The sequence below is a fragment of the Pongo pygmaeus genome, chromosome 4 (assembly GCF_028885625.2).
Source record: "Pongo pygmaeus isolate AG05252 chromosome 4, NHGRI_mPonPyg2-v2.0_pri, whole genome shotgun sequence".
NCBI classification, from domain to species: domain Eukaryota; kingdom Metazoa; phylum Chordata; class Mammalia; order Primates; family Hominidae; genus Pongo; species Pongo pygmaeus.
In genome coordinates this window covers 23,568,772-23,587,480 of record NC_072377.2, presented here as the reverse complement: position 1 = coordinate 23,587,480, position 18,709 = coordinate 23,568,772, and the positions used below count along the sequence as shown (strand labels likewise).

The window sequence follows — 18,709 nt, the reverse complement described above, 5'->3', positions numbered from 1 at the left end:
AATTCCTAACCTTATTCTTCTCTAGGTATTTTCCCTCTTGTGTTTCCTCAAGAGTTTTATTTCACCTTTAGCTGTCTGCAATTTGAAAATAGTATGTGTTATTTTGTGAGTGTGTGTGTGTGTGTGTGTTTATTTATCATGCCTGTTGTCTCTGAGCTTCCTGAGTGTTTGTTTTGGTGTCTATTCTTAATTTTGTAAAGTTCTTAGCCATTGTTTCTTGAAGTATTACTTCTGCTACACTATCTCTTTATTCCTCTTTTAGTATTACTATTATGTGTTTGTTGAATATTTTCAAACTGATCTTGGTTTGGGGACATTCAGTTCTATTTTTGTTGTTGTTGTTATTAGTTTTATCCTTTGCATTAAATTTAAGACGATTCAATTGGTCTAATTTTAAGCTCACTAATTTCTTTCCTAGGCCATGTTCAGTCTACTGATTAGCTATCAAACAACATTCTTCATTTCTGTTTCTGTTTTTCATTTCTAGCGTTACCTTTGGATTTTTTTCTTATAATTTTCTTTACTTAAATTGTCCATCTTTTAAGTTGTCTACTTTTTCTATTGCAGATTTTAACATATTAGTCATAACTAACTTCTTATCTGTATCATATCTGAGTATAGTTTGTTTGCTTTGTTTATCGCTTCTGTTCTTCATAGGCATGACTTATAATACTTTTATTGAAAGGCAGATATTTTGTAATGGGTAATGCAATATGTATATTTAATATCATGTCTTAAATATATCTAAGGCATTCCAGGTTTATGTGCTAACAACAAAATAAAGTTCCCCCAAACATGTGCCTCTTCCAATGTTTCCTATGTAGGTGAATGACATTATCATCTATAGAATTGCATATATTCTTATTTATTTTACCTAGTAAAAAATACTGTATTTTTTAACCTTCCCTCCATCTACACCACAATACCTGCTCATGCAATTATATCACTCACTTGGAAATCAGCAGTTAACTTTTTGTTTTTCCCACACTAGCCATAGATTACCTGTGCTCCATTTTCCCCTACAGCAGTCAGGATAATATTTTAAAAATCTGAAAATGCCAACAAACATATAAAATATTTTAATTGTTTTCACGCTTTTTTAGAAAAAGACAACTGTTAGGCTGGGCGCGATGGCGCACGCCTATAATCCTAGAGCTTTGGGAGTCCAAGGCGGGCGGATCACGAGGTCAAGAGATCGAGACCATGCTGGCCAACACAGTGAAACCCTATCTCTATTAAAAATACAAAAATTAGCTGGGCGTGGTGGCGGGTGCCTGTAGTCCCAGCTACTCAGGAGAGTGAGGCAGGAGAATCGCTTGAATCCAGGAGGTGGAGGTTGCAGTGAGCTGAGGTCACGCCACTGCACTCCAGCCTGGCAACAGAGTGAGGCTCTGTCTCAAAAAAAAAAAAAAAGAAAGAAAGAAAAAGACAACTGTTATCCTGATCAATAAAAATCTAACACCCTCTCCCTAAGTGTCTCTTCAGCTTTTTTTCATATCATGCATCCTCATTGTATTCTTTGCTTTGTCATCTCTGACCTTTTACTTTTTGGGGTCTCTGTACTCATTAATAACGCCCCTGCATATCACAGTACACTTCATGTGCTATTTCCTGTGTCTTGGCTTCTCTATGCTGCCCCCCTTATTATCTGGTTTTTTGATTATTCAACCATTAATGCGTTATATTCCATTATTTGATTTCCACTTTCACTAATCATAATTATGTCAAATCTTACTTCCATAAGTCCTCAAAGAGTTCGTTCTTTTATAGCAGTAATGATAGATACACATTTATAGTGTCTGTTGTGTTTGATTAATGTGCTTCTCTATCTCTGGATTATAAGTGCAAAGTAGGGCAGAATCACATCTGTTTTTGTTATCAACACTTACAAAAAATCATGGCAACTTTAAGGGCTCAATAGTGTTTTGATAAATATTTATACATTAATTTCCTCCTGAAATTAGTCGCCAGACTTACACATTTAAAAACTATTTATTGAGCCCCTCCCATACTGTTGCCTCAATAGTAGGCATTAAAAATGCAGTGATGCCTAAAATATACTTATGCATCCTCATGAAACTAGGAGGATCCTCATGAAGCAATGAGTCTAATACATGGCCTAATAGATAGCATAAGTGTTAGGTATTACTTTTTAGTCTCAGAAGTATACATTAAAAGGTCTGTAAAACAATAGACTATATAAGATCTATCTTGTCTGTTTTCACCATGTAATCTTTACATTTAAGTGTTATTCAAATATAAAGAAACATTATGAAAAAGTAAGGCAACTTCTACTTTTTGAAGCATATAAATCTTTATAGGAATAATCAATTGTATCTATTTTATCAGGTACCCCTTGAGTCAACACATAAGTATGAGAAGAAGAAAAAATGCTAGAAAATAAATACAACATATTTTAAGTAAAAGAAGTTTAATGTACAAAACTAAAATACTGACGAAAATAAAGTTTCATTTCCTAAAAATTCTGTTTCTTCTCATAACCAGCTCAGAAAACAAAACAAAACTCCGAATGTATAGATGTACAAAAGCAATTCTATCAAATGGCAAGAATATTATTATGAAGTTTGCATTTTTCTAATAGTGGATGTATCAGTTTTACTACTTTATATTGTTGGTCTTCTTATGAGAGCCTCTAGAATTTTATTGGAAATTCAGGAAAATCATGTCTATCCTATAATACACTATAATTTTCTTCAGTTGTTCCTATAAGCTAAGAAAAATATAGTCAGATAATCCAATAACAGAAAATCCATATCTTTCTAATTTTGGCTATTACAATTACTATTTTGTATGTTTGAATCCCATGCTCAGACCTTCAGTGTTTTATTTGAAATTCATGAAATTGTATATAGCTTGTAATATAGATATTTCTATAATTAGTTATGGAAAGCAAAGCAATATAATACAGTATAGGCTTCTCCAGATGTCCATCCAAATAAAAATCATATTGAAATAGAGGCCCGACCAGGCCTGGTGGCTCAAGCCTGTAATCCCAGCACTTTGGAAGCCCAAGGAGGGCCAGGAGTTCAAGACTAGCCTGGCCAAAATTGAGAAACCCCTTCTCCACAAAAAGTACAAAAATTAGCCGGAGGAGGAGCAAGCCGGACCGGGGGCGGCTGCACAGTCTCTGGGATCCCCAGGCCTGGAAAGTGGGTCTGTGTGCAGCCGGCTGGCTCTGTCCCCTTGTCTGGTCCCGAGTAGGCCTCCCTTGGGCAAGCCCGATGTGACCCAGCCCAGCGGAGCCTGAGCAAGCAGCGGGTCCGTTGCAGAGCTGGAGGGCGGGAGGAACATGATATCGCGGAGATGGTTTCACCCAAATATCACTGGTGCGGAGGCAGAAAACCTACTGTTGACAAGAGGAGTTGATGACAGTTTTTTGACAAGGCCTAATAAAAGTAACCCTGGAGACTTCACACTTTCCATTAGAAGAAATGGAGCTGTTACCCACATTTAGAACACTGGTGATTACTATGACCTCTATGGAGGGGAGAAATGTGCCACTTTGGCTGAGTTGGTTCAGTATTACATGGAACATCATGGGCAATTAAAAGAGAAGAATGGAGATGTTATTGAGCTTAAATATCTTCTGAACTGTGCAGATCCTACCTCAGAAAGGAGCTGAAATACGACGTTGGTGGAGGAGAACGGTTTGATTCTTTGACAGATCTTGAAGAACATTACAAGAAGAATCTCATGGTGGAAACACTGGGTACAGTAGTACAACTCAAGCATCCCCTTAACATGACTCATATAAATGCTGCTGAAATAGAAAGCAGAGTTCAGGAACTAAGCAAATTAGCTGAGACCACAGATAAAGTCAAACAAGGCTTTTGGGAAAAATTTGAGACACTACAACAGGAGTGCAAACTTCTCTACAGCCGAAAAGAGGGTCAAAGGCAAGAAAACACAAACAGAAATAGATATAAAACCATCCTACCCTTTGATCATATATGGGTTGTCCTACACGACGGTGATCCCAATGAGCCTGTTTCAGATTACATCAATGAAAATATCATCATGCCTGAATTTGAAACCAAGTGCAACAATTCAAAGTCCTAAAAGTGTTACATTGCCACACAAGGCTGCCTGCAAAACACAGTGAATGACTTTTGGCAGATGAAGTTCCAAGAAAACTCCCGAGTGATTGTCATGACAATAAAAGAAGTGGAGAGAGGAAAGAGTAAATGTGTCAAATACTGGCCTGATGAGTATGCTCTAAAAGAATATGGCATCATGCGTGTTAGGAACGTCAAAGAAAGCGCAGCTCATGATTATACGCTAAGAGAACTTAAACTTTCAAAGGTTGGACAAGGGAATATGGAGAGAATGGTCTGGCAATACCACTTTGGGACCTGGCCGGACCATGGAGTGCCCAGCGACCCCAGAGGCGTGCTGGACTTCCTAGAGGAGGTGTACCATAAGCAGGAGAGCATCACGGATGCAGGGCTGGTCGTGGTGCACTGCAGTGCTGGAATTGGCCTGACAGGGACTTTCATTGTTATTGATATTCTTATTGACATTGTCAGAGAGAAAGGTGTTGACTGCAACATTGATGTTCCCAAAACCATCCAGATGGTGCGGTCTCAGAGGTCAGGGATGGTCCAGACAGAAGCATAGTACCGATTCATCTGTATGGCAGTCCAGCATTATATTGAAACACTGCAGCTCAGGATTGAAGAAGAGCAGAAAAGCAAGAGGAAAGGGCACAAATATACAGATATTAAATATTCTCTAGTAGACCAGACAAGTGAAGATCAAAACGCCCTCTTGCCTTGTATTCCAACGCCACCCTGTGCAGAAATGAGAGAAGACAGTGCTAGAGTCTGAAAACGTGAGCCTGATGCAACAGCAGAAAAGTTTCAGATGAGAAAACCTGCCAAAACTTCAGCACAGAAATAGATGTGGACTTTCACCCTGTCTCTAAAAAGATCAAGAAAAGATGCAAGAAAGTTTATGTGAAGACAGAATTTAGATTTGGAAGGCTTGCACTGTGGTTGACTACCTTTTGATAAGCAAAATTTGAAACCATTTAAAGATCACTGTATTTTAACTCAAAAATACCTGCTTCCCAATCACTTATTTCCTTAGATAAGAAGAAATCATCTCTACAATGTAGACAACATTATATTTTATAGAATTTGTTTTAAATTGAGGAAGCAGTTAAATTGTGCGCTGTATTTTGCAGATGATGGGGATTCAAATTCTAGTAATAGGCTTTTTTCTTTCTTTTTATAACCTTAACCAGTTTATTTTTTTTCCTCATTGTGGGGGATGATAAGAAGAAATGATTTAGGAAAATTAAGTAACGACATCCTAGAAAAGTGAGAACAATCTCATTTACCATCTTGTATCCAGTAGTGGATAATTCATTTTGATGGCTTCTATTTTTGGCCAAATGAGAACTAAGCCAGTGCCTGAGACTGTCAGAAGCTGACTGGTCAACTTTTGCATTGGCATTAAAGAGTCATAGGAAAAGAATCATGGATATTTATGAACTAAGATAAGAGGTGTGGCTTTTTTTTTTTCTTCAGCCAATGACCAATTATAGTTCAGCTGTTGACTGAGAAGGTTGTGGTGGAAAAACGTTTGCCATATTTTCTTTGCATTTGAGTAATTGTCTTGTACTTAGAAAAGAGACATCTATGAATGACCAGTGTTTTTGGTTGTCAAATGTTGCTGACAAACTTACCCTAAAACTTTAGTGGCTTAAAAAATCACCACCCCCAACTGTTCTTCAATCTGAGCTGGGCTCAGCTGGGCTCAGCTGGGCTGTTCTTCTGCCAGCCTGCAAGTGGCCACTCATGTGGTCAGCAGGTCAGCGGAGAGACTGGGATGGCTGGGCTTATCTCTCCGCCTGCAGTCCTGAGTCTCTCCTTCTCCATGTAGTCTCTTTCAGTGGCCTGGCTGGCAGGGTACCTAGACCTCTCACATGCAGCTCAGAGCTCCCAAGAGCTCAAAAGCACAGTGGCCAGGCCTTCTGAAGACTTAAGTGCAGAATTGTCACAGTGTTCCTTCTACTGCCCTCTATTGATGATGATGATTTTTTCTAATCAGAAGAGAGCTTGAGTATGCCCTCTACTTACTAAACAAGTCACAAGCCCAGCCCAGATTCAAGAAAAGGGTGTGAAATGGAGGTGCAGCTAATTGGGGGGCCACTAGTCTAACAGACAGTCACAGCCACAACCTTGGCCATGGAAAACCAAGGATATTAGCAAAAGTAGAAGTTGCTAGTGACCTTGGGAAGCCGAAGCTGCTTAAAGTAGCTGGGACAAGCTGAAAGTCAGACTGAGAAATGAAGAAAGGGCCTTCAAGAGGCTTCCTGAATGATTTCTGCCAACCCTGAGCCTATTTTTGAAACCAGCACTTGGGGAAACTGATCTTGTGAGGGTGGATGTGTTTAGGGGCACAGGGCTTTTGAGAGCAGCACCACCCCACTGGGGCACCCCCAGACTTGGGAAATGTGACTCTTTGTTAATGCCACTGGTTTTCAGTCAATCCACAGTGAGAAGGAACAGCCCTAACAGGCCTCCAGCCAGGTTGAACAAGCTCATTTTTGTTTTAGCCAACTGGTAAGATTTGCTAATATTCTACCTTAAGTCCCTTCTCCAAAGACATCCCTCTTTGCCTTATGTGTTGAATCATCATTCAATGTGGATATTTCAATAAAAATATCATTGGTTGTCTTTTGTAACGGTAATAAAATGCTATGGCATCTTTGCCGTGAAGTTATGGTCTCCTTGGATTCTTCTGACTGTGGCTCCCAAAAGGAAGGCCTAGATCCAGCCCTGGTAGTAGTTGCTTTCTGAGGTCTCTCAGTCTCTTGAGACTCTAAGGTAGTTTGGCTGCCATTCTCACTGACAAAATATATATCAGCCCCTACCCCCACCCCCCAATATTCATTGAACTTTGAATTGCTTCAGAACACAGGTGTGTTCCCTTATTAGGGAAATGTTGTGACTGCTGTCTTCTAGTCAAACTTGTAAAGAAAAAGATTTCAGTTCAGTATTTGCAGCAAGAAGCTTGAATCCTGTTCCTTTTATTGCATTGTTACATTGACTCATTCTCCATTTTGCTTTGGTTTTGTCTTGACTCGACTTTGGGGGTAAAGTCTTCCACCAGCACACAAGAGTTTGTGCAAATGTATCTCCTGCATTAACATCTCTGCCTGTTGCTTAAGATCAGTTGCTTTTATACTCAGAATGGAAATACCTGATCTTGGCTAGCTTTGTTTTTTACAAGATACTGATTTCATTTAGATTTCCCTCCATGAGGTCAACAAACTATCACGTTCTCATGTGAACTTAGGCCAAGGCCAGAGTTATCATAGACCCTAGATTGCTAAGGCTTATCATGTGTTTGGTAAAAGGTGATCGCAGGTTCTCAGACGAGTTTACTTTACATGGGATGTAATCAGGCAGAGAGGCTGGGATGATGGAGAAAGCTCGAGGTGCAGGTTTTTAAAAAAACTGTGGAAATGAAAGTTCCAAAGAGGTGGTTTCTGAGGAAGTCAGAGAGCCCGGGGCCAGAGCAGTCAGTAATGGGTGAATCAGGTTATTTGGAAAGTCAGTGTGACAGGTGTGACAGACACATGGATGCCATTTACTTCTAGGTTTCTGGTAGGTATTAAATATGCACAATATTCCATAGCTCACTGAGGATTTTAAAATTATAAGCATAGGATTTTATATTTTGGGGTGAAAGATTTATCTGGCACATGGTATTGGGGTTAAAAAAAAAGCCAAATTTCACAGTCTTAGTAACTTTTTCAAAAAAAAGAAAAACTAAAAGGCACTTCGTGTCTAGTGTGTGGCCCTTCTGAAACTTAACGGTCATCTCTCCCGGTGAAATCAAGGTCTTTTCAAATGTGGCTAATTGGGGATGAGAAAACATGGGTAGGACTTTCTTGGTGTGTGTGCATTCTTTAAAGAGCCCAGTTGCTTTGGGGAAACAGCAAAGAAAATGGTCAAGGTTATTTTTAGAGGTTATTTTATTGGGGATTTTAAGAACTAATAACATCTTGAGTTTTTTTAATTCAGGGGGATGTGGAAAGATTTGCAGTTTTGAAGTGTTTTGTTGTAGCTTAGTATCCATAAGGGAAACTTAGACTATAGACATAACTACAAAGCCAGTGCAGCTTTGTTTTCTGTATGTTGTTGGGGAACTCAAGTTTTACATATAGCAAGGACATGTCCCCCCTGATGTCAGGATGCCTATGTTAGGATCTGTATTTGCCCTTAATTTTGTTGAAATCTTTTTCCTTCTTCCTCTTGAAACATTCCAAAATATAGTTTATAGTATCTTTCATCACTAAAAGTTTGTTTTTCACTACAGGCAGTTCACACAAGGCAAAAACCATTGAACAGCTGGTTTTAGTGTGTTGTATAACTTTGCTGTATATCAAACTAATTTTGACAAGTTTTCATCGTAAGCCTCAAATCATGTGATTAATAATTTGCCTGTTTATTTATGACCTAATTGTGATTCTTTTATTAATAAAAGCTAATGGGAAAAGGATCCCTGATTAAGCTGATGACTAGACCTACAATTAATTTTCCTGCAATATATGAAGTATTGCACCAGAGTATTAAAAGATACGTAATATTTGCTGATAAATCTATCCTTTAAAAGGAATATGTTTTAAGATATCATCATTTTGATGTGAATTATGTAGATGTTGATAATATGCTGTTTATTATACATTTAGTGTTTCAAGAGATTCACTTAATTGCCTTTTTGCTCACGTATATTATGTAGTTTATTTGCAACTGTTTTTTTAAAAAATGACATTAAAAGAATAGTTTATGTAGAGAAAACTTAGTGGATGTTAATTTTCTCCCCACCTATATTTATGGGTGTTAGCACAACTGCTTTGCTAGCTGCAAAGCTGTATTATCAGAGTAAAAGTGTATTTGTAAACTGTATGGGAACTAAATATTAGGAATAAAACCATTTTCTTATATGAAAAAAAAAATTAGCCAAGCGTGGTGGTGGGTGCCTGTAATCCCAGCTACCCGGGAGGTTGAGGCAGGAGAATCACTTGAACCCAGGAGGTAGATGTTACAATGAGCCAAGATCATGCCACTGCACTCCAGCCTGGGCGACAGAGTGAGACTCTGTCTCAAAAATTTTATTTCTTTTAACAAGTATTTATTTTTTTATTTTTATTTTTTTAAGACTAGTCAAGTGCAATAGTGAGAAGGAGGAAAAGAGTAGAACAGAAGTTCGATCTGCGACTGTGAACAATCAATTGAGATAATGTGTTACCTCTGGACAAGCCTCTTCAAGTATTTAATGAACACTTATTATAATCATATTGAACTAATTTTAAAAATATGTAATTTATATAAACATATGTAAATTGCATATACATACACATCTACACAGAGCTTATTCTCACCAAATGTATATGTATGGACAAGAAACACAATAAAACTGCTAGGACAAAATGGTACACTGCTGGAATATATTACTGTATTGTGCCTACACTGTGGGCTTGTGTACATGATTTCTAATGGAAGTGACAATTGAACAAATGTAAAGGTAAATTTCCCAATTGTAATACACAAAATTATTGTTCCATCTCTTCACTCCCTTCTTGTGATAAAATGATACACCAACATTTGCCATGTGAATGCAGTGCCTCCAGGAGAGAATACAGACCATCCAGCATATCACATTGATAAAGTCTTCACCAAATGATTCTTGTGGCCGATAATAGGATATTAGGAGATGCCATGAGTTTCTGCTTAAAATGTGCTTGTGTAGTTTAACCTCTTACATTTCTTCTACCATCTGCCTTGAAAAGAGCATAACCAAGGCTAGTGCTAATTCCAGAATGAGGAACTCATGGGGAATATGTAAGCCCATGTTTCTATAAGTAAAAAAGAAAAAAAAAAAAACTTTCTGTAAGCCATTGAGATTTTGAGTTTGTTATGAAGAATTTATTGCAGAATTCTAATAAATACATCAATGGTAGTATCAATATCAGATAATTCCGGAATGAGAAAATTCTGAAATAATCAATGTGGGAGAAAAATTAAACATTGTGAAGGGTAGAGAATGAAAAATAAACCCAGACAATAACATCTCCAGATGTAATAAAAATAATTGCTATTTTTTTAATGCAAATCACATGCCAACAGGTTAAATTTTCTCTATATGTTGGTAAGCAAGTTCTATTTGATAAATGTTTTCATTGTATTTATTTTTTTCATACTACTCTACCTATCTTATATTTACTATATGGAGTTTTTATAGTAACAGGCAGTATATATTTTTTAAAAACCAGTGTGACAAACTTTTTAAAAAAATGTTGTTTAATTCATCTATAATTACACTAATTACTGACATGTGTGCTTAAGTAGACTTTTATTTTATAATTTTTTCATTCTTTCTTTCTTCCTTTTTTTGGATGTATTATATGTTTTTTAATCAATTTCCATTTGCCTTTTTGATAATTTGCTAGTTATTATTTTACTTTTAGCTGACAACTCATCTAAAATTTATAAGATACACTTAACTCATTAATGTTAAAACAAAATACAGGACTAATACAGGACTAATACAGGACAGAGTGTGTTTCCTATAATATTTCCAGATTTCAGACAATATAGGGGTCTCAGAATTCTTAGAACACCTGTCTCCAGTTATTTTCCCATGTCTTTAGTTTTATTGTAGATATGTGCTTTAATTAAGGTGCATGCATATATATAATATGTACTTCATTGTGCGTAAGTATTATATATAAAGTTCAACAACATATAATTATTTCCTTAGTCAATTCCATTTAATCCACCTTCAAATTTGCCTGCCACATTCTTCCCTCTGCTTTCTTTATCCCCATGGTTCTATCTGTGATTGTTTTCCAGTGCCAAAAAAAATCTTCCTATAGCATTTTCTTTAATCGGGACTTACACAGCTGATTTCTTCCAGTTTTTGTTTTTCAGAAATTAACAATTATCTTCATTTATGAATGACATTTTCACAAGGTATTGACTTCTGGGGTTCTAGGGTGGCACTTCAATGATTTCAGCCCATTGTCTGCTGGCTTCTATTGTTTCTTTGGGGAAGTTTTTTGAAGGCAACATGCTTTTTTCTGGCTTCTCTATTTTCTTGCTGCCTTTATAATTTTCCTCTTTGTCTTTGTTTTTGGCAGTTTTACTATGATATTTCTGCTTTTTTTTTCTTTCTTTCTTTGGTTTGCTTTCAGTTTGTGTGTGTGTGTGTGTGTGTGTGTGTTGTTGTTGTTGTTGCTGTTATTGTGTTGCTGCATGCCTGATTATTTTTGCATGAGAGCAAGAAATTATGTATAAAACATTGCAAGATAACTTAAAACCCAAATTGTTTTTTCATCCAAAAATATTTGCTTCAAGAATCAATTAAACAGTGTGCAGGTAACCTTAATACAAATGGACATTGACTTGCTTTGAAGCTGGCTTCAGTTACTGTGATTGCTGGCATATTTTCTCTTCACCTAACCTAAGGCATATCCTCTCAGGAACCCAACTGAAATTTTGGTGTGGAATCCAGGATCCTTCTCCCAGGTTAGCCTCAAATTCCAATTTATGTCCTCTCATCAACTCTGTGCAATTGTACAAAACTCTGGTAAGTTTCTTGCCTCTCAGCCACAGATGACTGTTCAGCTTTTCAGATCCCCACCCTCTTCAGAGCAAATCCTTGGTGAAAAAGTGGTTCCAAGTGTCTCCCTCACATCTCTAGGCTTCTCTGCTCTCCAGGAGAGTGAATTTGTAAGGTTTCCATGCTGTAGAAGCACTCTGATAACTACAACATAAGGAGTGTCTAAAATTGGATACTGAAGATTAAGATAATGGATAGAAGACAGGACTAAAGTCTGCAGCTCCTGCTTGGTCAGACAGAGCAGCATGTGAAGACTCACATTTTTGTGAGTCTTTTGCTCCAAGAACTACCACAGGAACATACCAGGAAAGGCGAGAGAATCCACAGACCCTTTGAAGGAACTGGATCACCCATGCAGGCTACCTGAGATGCCAAACAACTGAGAGTTGGCTTGCTTTCTCAATGGCGAGGCTCGTGTTCTGAGGCAAATTCTCAGCCCTAGTCAGCAGTTGCCTGGAAATAGACATGGTACTGTTAGGGGACCACAGTGGGAGTGAAATTGACCTTTAGGACTGCTGGCTGCAGAGAAGCAGAGTGAAACCAATGACTCCTGGCTTTTCCCCACCTCCCTGGTGACCTGTATGAATCAGATGAGGCAGCCATAATCCCCCTGGGAATATAACTCCATTGAACTGGGAACCACGCCCCATCCCCCACAATAGCCACAGCAAGCCCTGCCCAAGGAGAGGCTGAGCTCAGATCTGCCTATCCCTGCCCCAACCTGGTGGGTCTTTCTCTACCTACCCTGGTAGCCAAAGACAAAGGTAATAATCTCTTAGGAGCTCTATAGCCCTGATCACCATCTGAGATTCCTGAATACTTAACCAGGTGTCCCTAAGGCAAGTTTGCATCCTCCCTATAGGACCACAGCTGATGTACTCTTGAAAGTGCCACCTCCTGGCTGGAGGCCAACTAACACAAAACCAGCACACTAAACAAAAACACAACACAGAACCCTCGTAAAGTCCACCTCACTCCCCTTCTACCTCCACTGAAGCAGGTGCTGGTATTCACGGCTGCAAGATCTGAAGACTGATCACATGACAGGACTCTTCGCAGACACTCCCCACTACCAGCCAGGAGCCCAGTAGCTCCCCTGAGTGGCTAGACCCAGAAGAGCAAAAACAATTACTACCCAGTTCAGCTCTCAGGAAGCCCCATTCTATGGGAACAGGGAGAATACCACATCAAGAGAGCACCCTGTGGGATAAAAGAATCTGAATGGCAGCCCTTGAATCCCAGATATTCCTTCTGACATATTCTGCCCAAATGAGAAGGAACCAGAAAAACAATTCTGGTAACATGACAAAACAAGGTTCTTTAACACCCCCAAAAGGTCATACCAGCTCACCAGCAATGTATCCAAACCAAGAAAATAATCTCTGAATTGCCAGAAAAAGAATTCAGAAAGTCATTTATTAAGCTAGTCAAGGAGGCACCAGAGAAAGGTAAAGTCCAATTTAAACGAGGCGGGTGGATCACAAGGTCAGGAGTTCGAGACCAGCCTGGCCAAGATGGTGAAACCCCATCTCTACTAAAAATAAAAAATTAGCCAGGCTTGGTGGCAGGAGCCTGTAGTCCCAGCTACTCAGGAGGCTGAGGCAGGAGAATTCGTTGAACCTGGGAGGCAGAGGTTGCAGTGAACCGAGATCACGCCACTGCACTCTAGCCTGGGCAACAGAGCAAGACTCCATCTCAAAAAAAAAAAAAATAAATTAAAAAGAAAAAAGAAATTAAAAACATGATACAGGATATGAAAGGAAAAAATTTCAATGAAATAAATAAAAAACAATCACAACTTTTAGGAATCAAGGACACACTTAGAGAAATACAAAACCCATTGGAAAGTCTTGGCAATAGAATCAAACAAGCAGAAGATAGAACTTCAGAGCTTACAGACAAGGCTTTCGAATTAACCCAATCCATCCAAGATAAGTAAAAAAGAATTTTTAAAAATAAAAGATGTCTCCAAGAAGTTTGGGACTATGTTAATGTCCAAAAGTAAGAATAACTGTGTTCCTGAGGAAGAAGAGAAATCTAAAAGTTTGGAAAACATATTTGAGGGAATAATCAAGAAAAACTTCCCCAGCTTTGCTTGCGATCTAGACATGCAAATACGAAAAGCTCAAAGAACACCTGGAAAATTCATAGCAAAAAGATCATCGCTTAGGCACGTACTCCTCATGTTATCTAAAGCCAAGACAAAGACTCTTAAGAGCTGTGAGATAAAAGCGTTAGGTAACCTATAAAGGATAACCTGTCAGATTAACAGCAGATTTTTCAGCAGAAACCCTATAAGGTAGAAGGGATTGGGGTCCTATTTTTAACCTTCTCAACAAAACAATTATCAGTCAAGAATTTTGTATCCAGTGAAAGTAAGGCTCATAAATGAAGGAAAGATACAGTCTTTTCCAGAAAACAAATGCTGCTGAGAGTATTCAAGCAATGAAGAGCACAATGAATAGAATGGCACCTCACATCTCAATACTAACATTGAATGTAAATAGGCTAAACGCTCAACTTAAAAGATACAGAATGTCAAGACAGAGAAGAATTCACCAACCAAATTATGTGCTATTCTCAGGAGACTCACCTAACACATAAGGACTTACCTAAAGTTAAGGTAAAGGAGTGGAAAAAGATATACCATGCAAATGCACACCAAAAACAAGCAGAAGTAGCTACTCTTATATCAGACAAAACAAACTTTAAAGCAACAGTAATTACAAAAGACAAATATGGACATTATATAATGATAAAAGGACTAGGACTTGTCCAACAGGAAAATATCAGAATTCAAAATATTTATGCACCTAACACAAGAGCTCTCAAATTTATAAAATAATTACTATTGGACCTAAGAAATGAGATAGGTGGCAGCACAGTAATAGTGGGGGATTTTAATCCTCCACTGACAGCACTAGACAGATCATCAAGACAGAAAGTTAACAAAGAAACCATGGACTTAAACTATACCTTAAAATAAATTGACTTAACAGATATTCACAAAACATTCTGCATAACAACTGCAGAATATACACTCTATTCATCAGTACATGGAACATTCTCCATGATAGACCATATGATAGGCCACAAAACAAGTCTCAGTAAATTTAAGAAATTGAAGTGATATCAAGTATTCTCTCAGACCACAGTGGAATAAAACTGGAAATCAACTCTAAAAAGAACCCTCAAAACCATGCAAATACATGGAAATAAAATACCCTGGAACTGAAGGATTGTTGGGTCAACAGTGCAATCAAGATGGAAATTAAAAAATTCTTTGAACTGAATGATAGTAGTGACACCACCTATCAAAACCTCTGTGATACAGAAAAAGTGGTGCAAGAGGAAAGTTCATTACGTTAAATGCCTACATCAAAAAGTCTGAAAGAGCACAAATAGACAATCTAAGGTTACACCTCACGGAACTGGAGTAAAATAGAACAATTGAAACCCAAACCCAGCAGAAGAAAAGAAATAACAAAGATCAGAGCAGACTAAATGAAATTGAAACAAACAGGCCAAAAATTCAAAAGATAAATGAAACAAACAGCTGATTTTTTGAAAAGATATATAAAATTGATAGACCATTAGTGAGATTAACCAAGAAAAGTAGAGAGATTATTCAAATAAGATCAATTAAAAATGAAATGGGATATTACAACCAATACCACAGAAATTTAAAAAATTATTCAAGGCTGCTATGAACATCTTCACACACGTAAACCAGAAAACCTAGAGGAGTTGGATAAATTCCTGGAAATATGCAACCCTCTTAGATTAAACCAGGAAGATACAGAATCTCTGAACCGAACAAAAACAAGCAGCGAGATTGAAATAGTAATTTTTAAAAATGACAACAAAAAGAGTCCAGGACAGGATGGATTTACACCTAGGTTTTATTGGACATTCAAAGAAGAACTGGTACCAATTCTATTGACACTATTCCAAAAGATAGAGAGAAAGGTAATCCTCCCTAAATCATTCTGTGAAGTCAGTACAACCGTAATACCAAAACCAGGGAAGGACATAACAAAAAAAGACAACTACAGACCAATATTCCTAATGAACATAAATATAAAAATCCTCAACAAAATACTACTGAACTGAATCCAATAGCACATCAAAAAGATAATCCACCATGATCAAGTGGGTTTCATACCAGAGATGCGTGGATGGTTTTACCTATGTAAGTCAATAAATGTGATACATCACATAAACAGAATTAAAAACAAAAATCACATGATCATCTCAATGGACTCAGAAAAAGCGATTGACAAAGTACAGCATCCCTTCATGATTAAAACCCTCAGCAAAATCGGCATACGAGTGATGTATCTCAATGTAATAAAAGCCGTCTATGACAAACTCACAGCCAACATAATACTGAATGGGGAAAAGTTGAAAGCATTCCCTCTGAGAACTGGAACAAGACAGGGATGCCTACGTTTACCACTTCTATTCAACATAGTACTGGACGATCAAATAAGAGAAAGAAATAAAGGGCATCCAAATCAGTAACAAGGAAATCAAACTGATCAAATTGTTGCTGTTTGCTGATGATGTTTGTATACATAGGAAACCCTAAAGACTCATTCAAAAAGTTCCTAGAACTGGCAAATGAATTCAGCAAAGTTTCAGATATGAAATTAATGTACACAAATCTGTAATCTGTAGCTCTGCTATATACCAACAATGACCTAGCCGAGAAAGAAATGAAAAACTCAACCCCTTTCACAATAGCTGCAAAAAAAAAAAAAAAAAAAAAAAAAACACAGAAATATACTTAACCAGGCCAGGTGCGGTGGCTCTCATCTGTAATCCCAGCACTTTGGGAGGCTGAGGTGGGCAGATCACCTAAGGTTGGGAGTTTGAGACCAGCCTGACCAACATGGAGAAACCCCGTCTCTACCAAAAATACAAAATTAGCTGGGCATAGTGGTGCATGCCTGTAATCCCAGCTACTCATGAGGCTGAGCCAGGAGAATCACTTGAACCCAGGAGATGGAGGTTGCAGTGAGCCGAGATAGCACCATTGCATTCCAGCCTGGGCAACAAGAGCAAAACCTCTTCTCAAAAATAAAAGACAAATATACCTAACCAAGGAGGTAAAAGACCTCTACAAGGAAAACTACAAAACACTGCTCAAAGAAATCATAGATGACACAAACATATAGAAACACTTGCCATGTTCATGGATGAGTCGAATCAATATCGTAAAAATGACCATACTGCCAAAAGCTATCTACAAATTCAATTCAATTCCCATCAAAATACCATCATCATTCTTCATAAAACTAGAAAAGAAAATCTTAAAATTTATAAGGAACCAAAAAAGGGCCCACATAGCCAAAATAAGACTAAGAAAAAGAGCAAATCTGGTGGCATCACATTACCTGACTTCAAACTGTATTATAAGGCCATAGTCACCAAAACAGCATGATACTGGTATAAAAATAGGCACATAGACCAATGGAATGGAATAGAGAATGCAAAAACAAAGCCAATCACTTAAAGCCAACTGATCTTCAACAAAACAAACAAAAACATAAAGTGGGGAAAGGACACCCTATTCAACGAATGGTGCTTGGATAATTGGCAAGCCACATGTAGAAGAATGAAACTGGATCCTCATTTCTCACCTTATACAAAAGTCAACCCAAGATGAATCAAAGACTTAAATCTAAGATCTGAAACCATAAAGATTCTAGAAGCTAACATTGGGAAAAAAAAAAAAAAAACCCTTCTAGAAATTGGCATAGGTAGACTTCATGACCAAGAACCCTAAAGCAAATGCAATAAAAGCAAAGATAAAGATGGAACTTAATTAAACTAAAAAACTTCTGCACAGCAAATAAAAATAATCAGCAGAGTTAACAGACAACCCATAGAGTGGGAGAAAAATATTTACAACCTATACATCCAACAAAGGACTAATATCTAGAATCTACAAAGAAGTCAAATAAATCAGCAAGAAAAAAATAAACAATTCCATCAAAAAGTAGGCTAAGGACATGAATAGACAATTCTCAAAAGAAGATATATAAATTGCCAATAAACATATGGAAAAATGCTCAACATCACTAGTTGTCAGGGATATGCAAATCAAAACCACAATGCTCTATTACCCCACTCCTGTAAGAATGGCCATAATAAAAAAATCGAGAAAATAATAAACGTTGGTGTGGATGCAGTCAAATGGGAACACTTTTAAACTGTTGGTGGAAATGTAAACTAGTAAAACCACTATGGAAAACAGTGTGGAGATTCCCTAAAGTACTAAAAATAGATCTACCATTTGATCCAGCAATCCCACTACCAGGTATCTATCCAGAGGTAAAGGAGCCATTATACAAAGAAGATACTTGCATTTGCATGTTTATAGCAGCACAATTTGCAACTGCAAAAATATGGAACCAGCCCAAATTCCCATCAATCAATGGATGAATAAAGAAAATGTGGTATATATATACCATGGAATACTACTCATCCATAAAAAAAACGAACAAGATAATGGCATTCCCAGCAACCTGGATGGAATTGGGGACGGTTATTCTAAGCAAGGTAATGCAGGAATGGGAAACCAAACTTCTTATGTCCTCACTCATATGTGGGGGCTAAACTATGAAGAAGCAAAGGCATAAGAATGATAGATTGAACATGAGGGATTTGAAGGAAAGGGTGGTGGGTGGCGAGGAATAAAAGATTACACATTGGGTACAAGGTGATGGGTGCACCAAAACCTTAGAAATCACCACTAAAGAACTTATTCATGTAACCAAACACCTTCCTGTTCCCCCAAAATCAATTGAACTATAAATACATAAATACATAAAATAAAACCAAACTATAAAATTGGATCCTATTTTTAGTTTTTACCAATCAAGTTCTGTCCCATTGCTACAAGTCGAACTCACTTCCCTTTAGCTTTACCTTGTTAAGTAACAAATTTAAAATGTATAAAATTATAGCATAAAGATATTAACAGACAAGTGATTTCTACATTTTGGCGAGGTGTGCATTGTATAGTACTATAGAAGAGATACGT

The 18,709-nt window shown here is 37.5% G+C and overlaps 1 pseudogene; it reads left to right on the top strand.

Moving 5' to 3' along the window:
* The first annotated feature begins 3,265 nt into the window (after positions 1–3,265).
* LOC129037126 (tyrosine-protein phosphatase non-receptor type 11-like) lies at positions 3,266–5,038 on the top strand (annotated as a pseudogene).
* Positions 5,039–18,709: the final 13,671 nt, after the last annotated feature.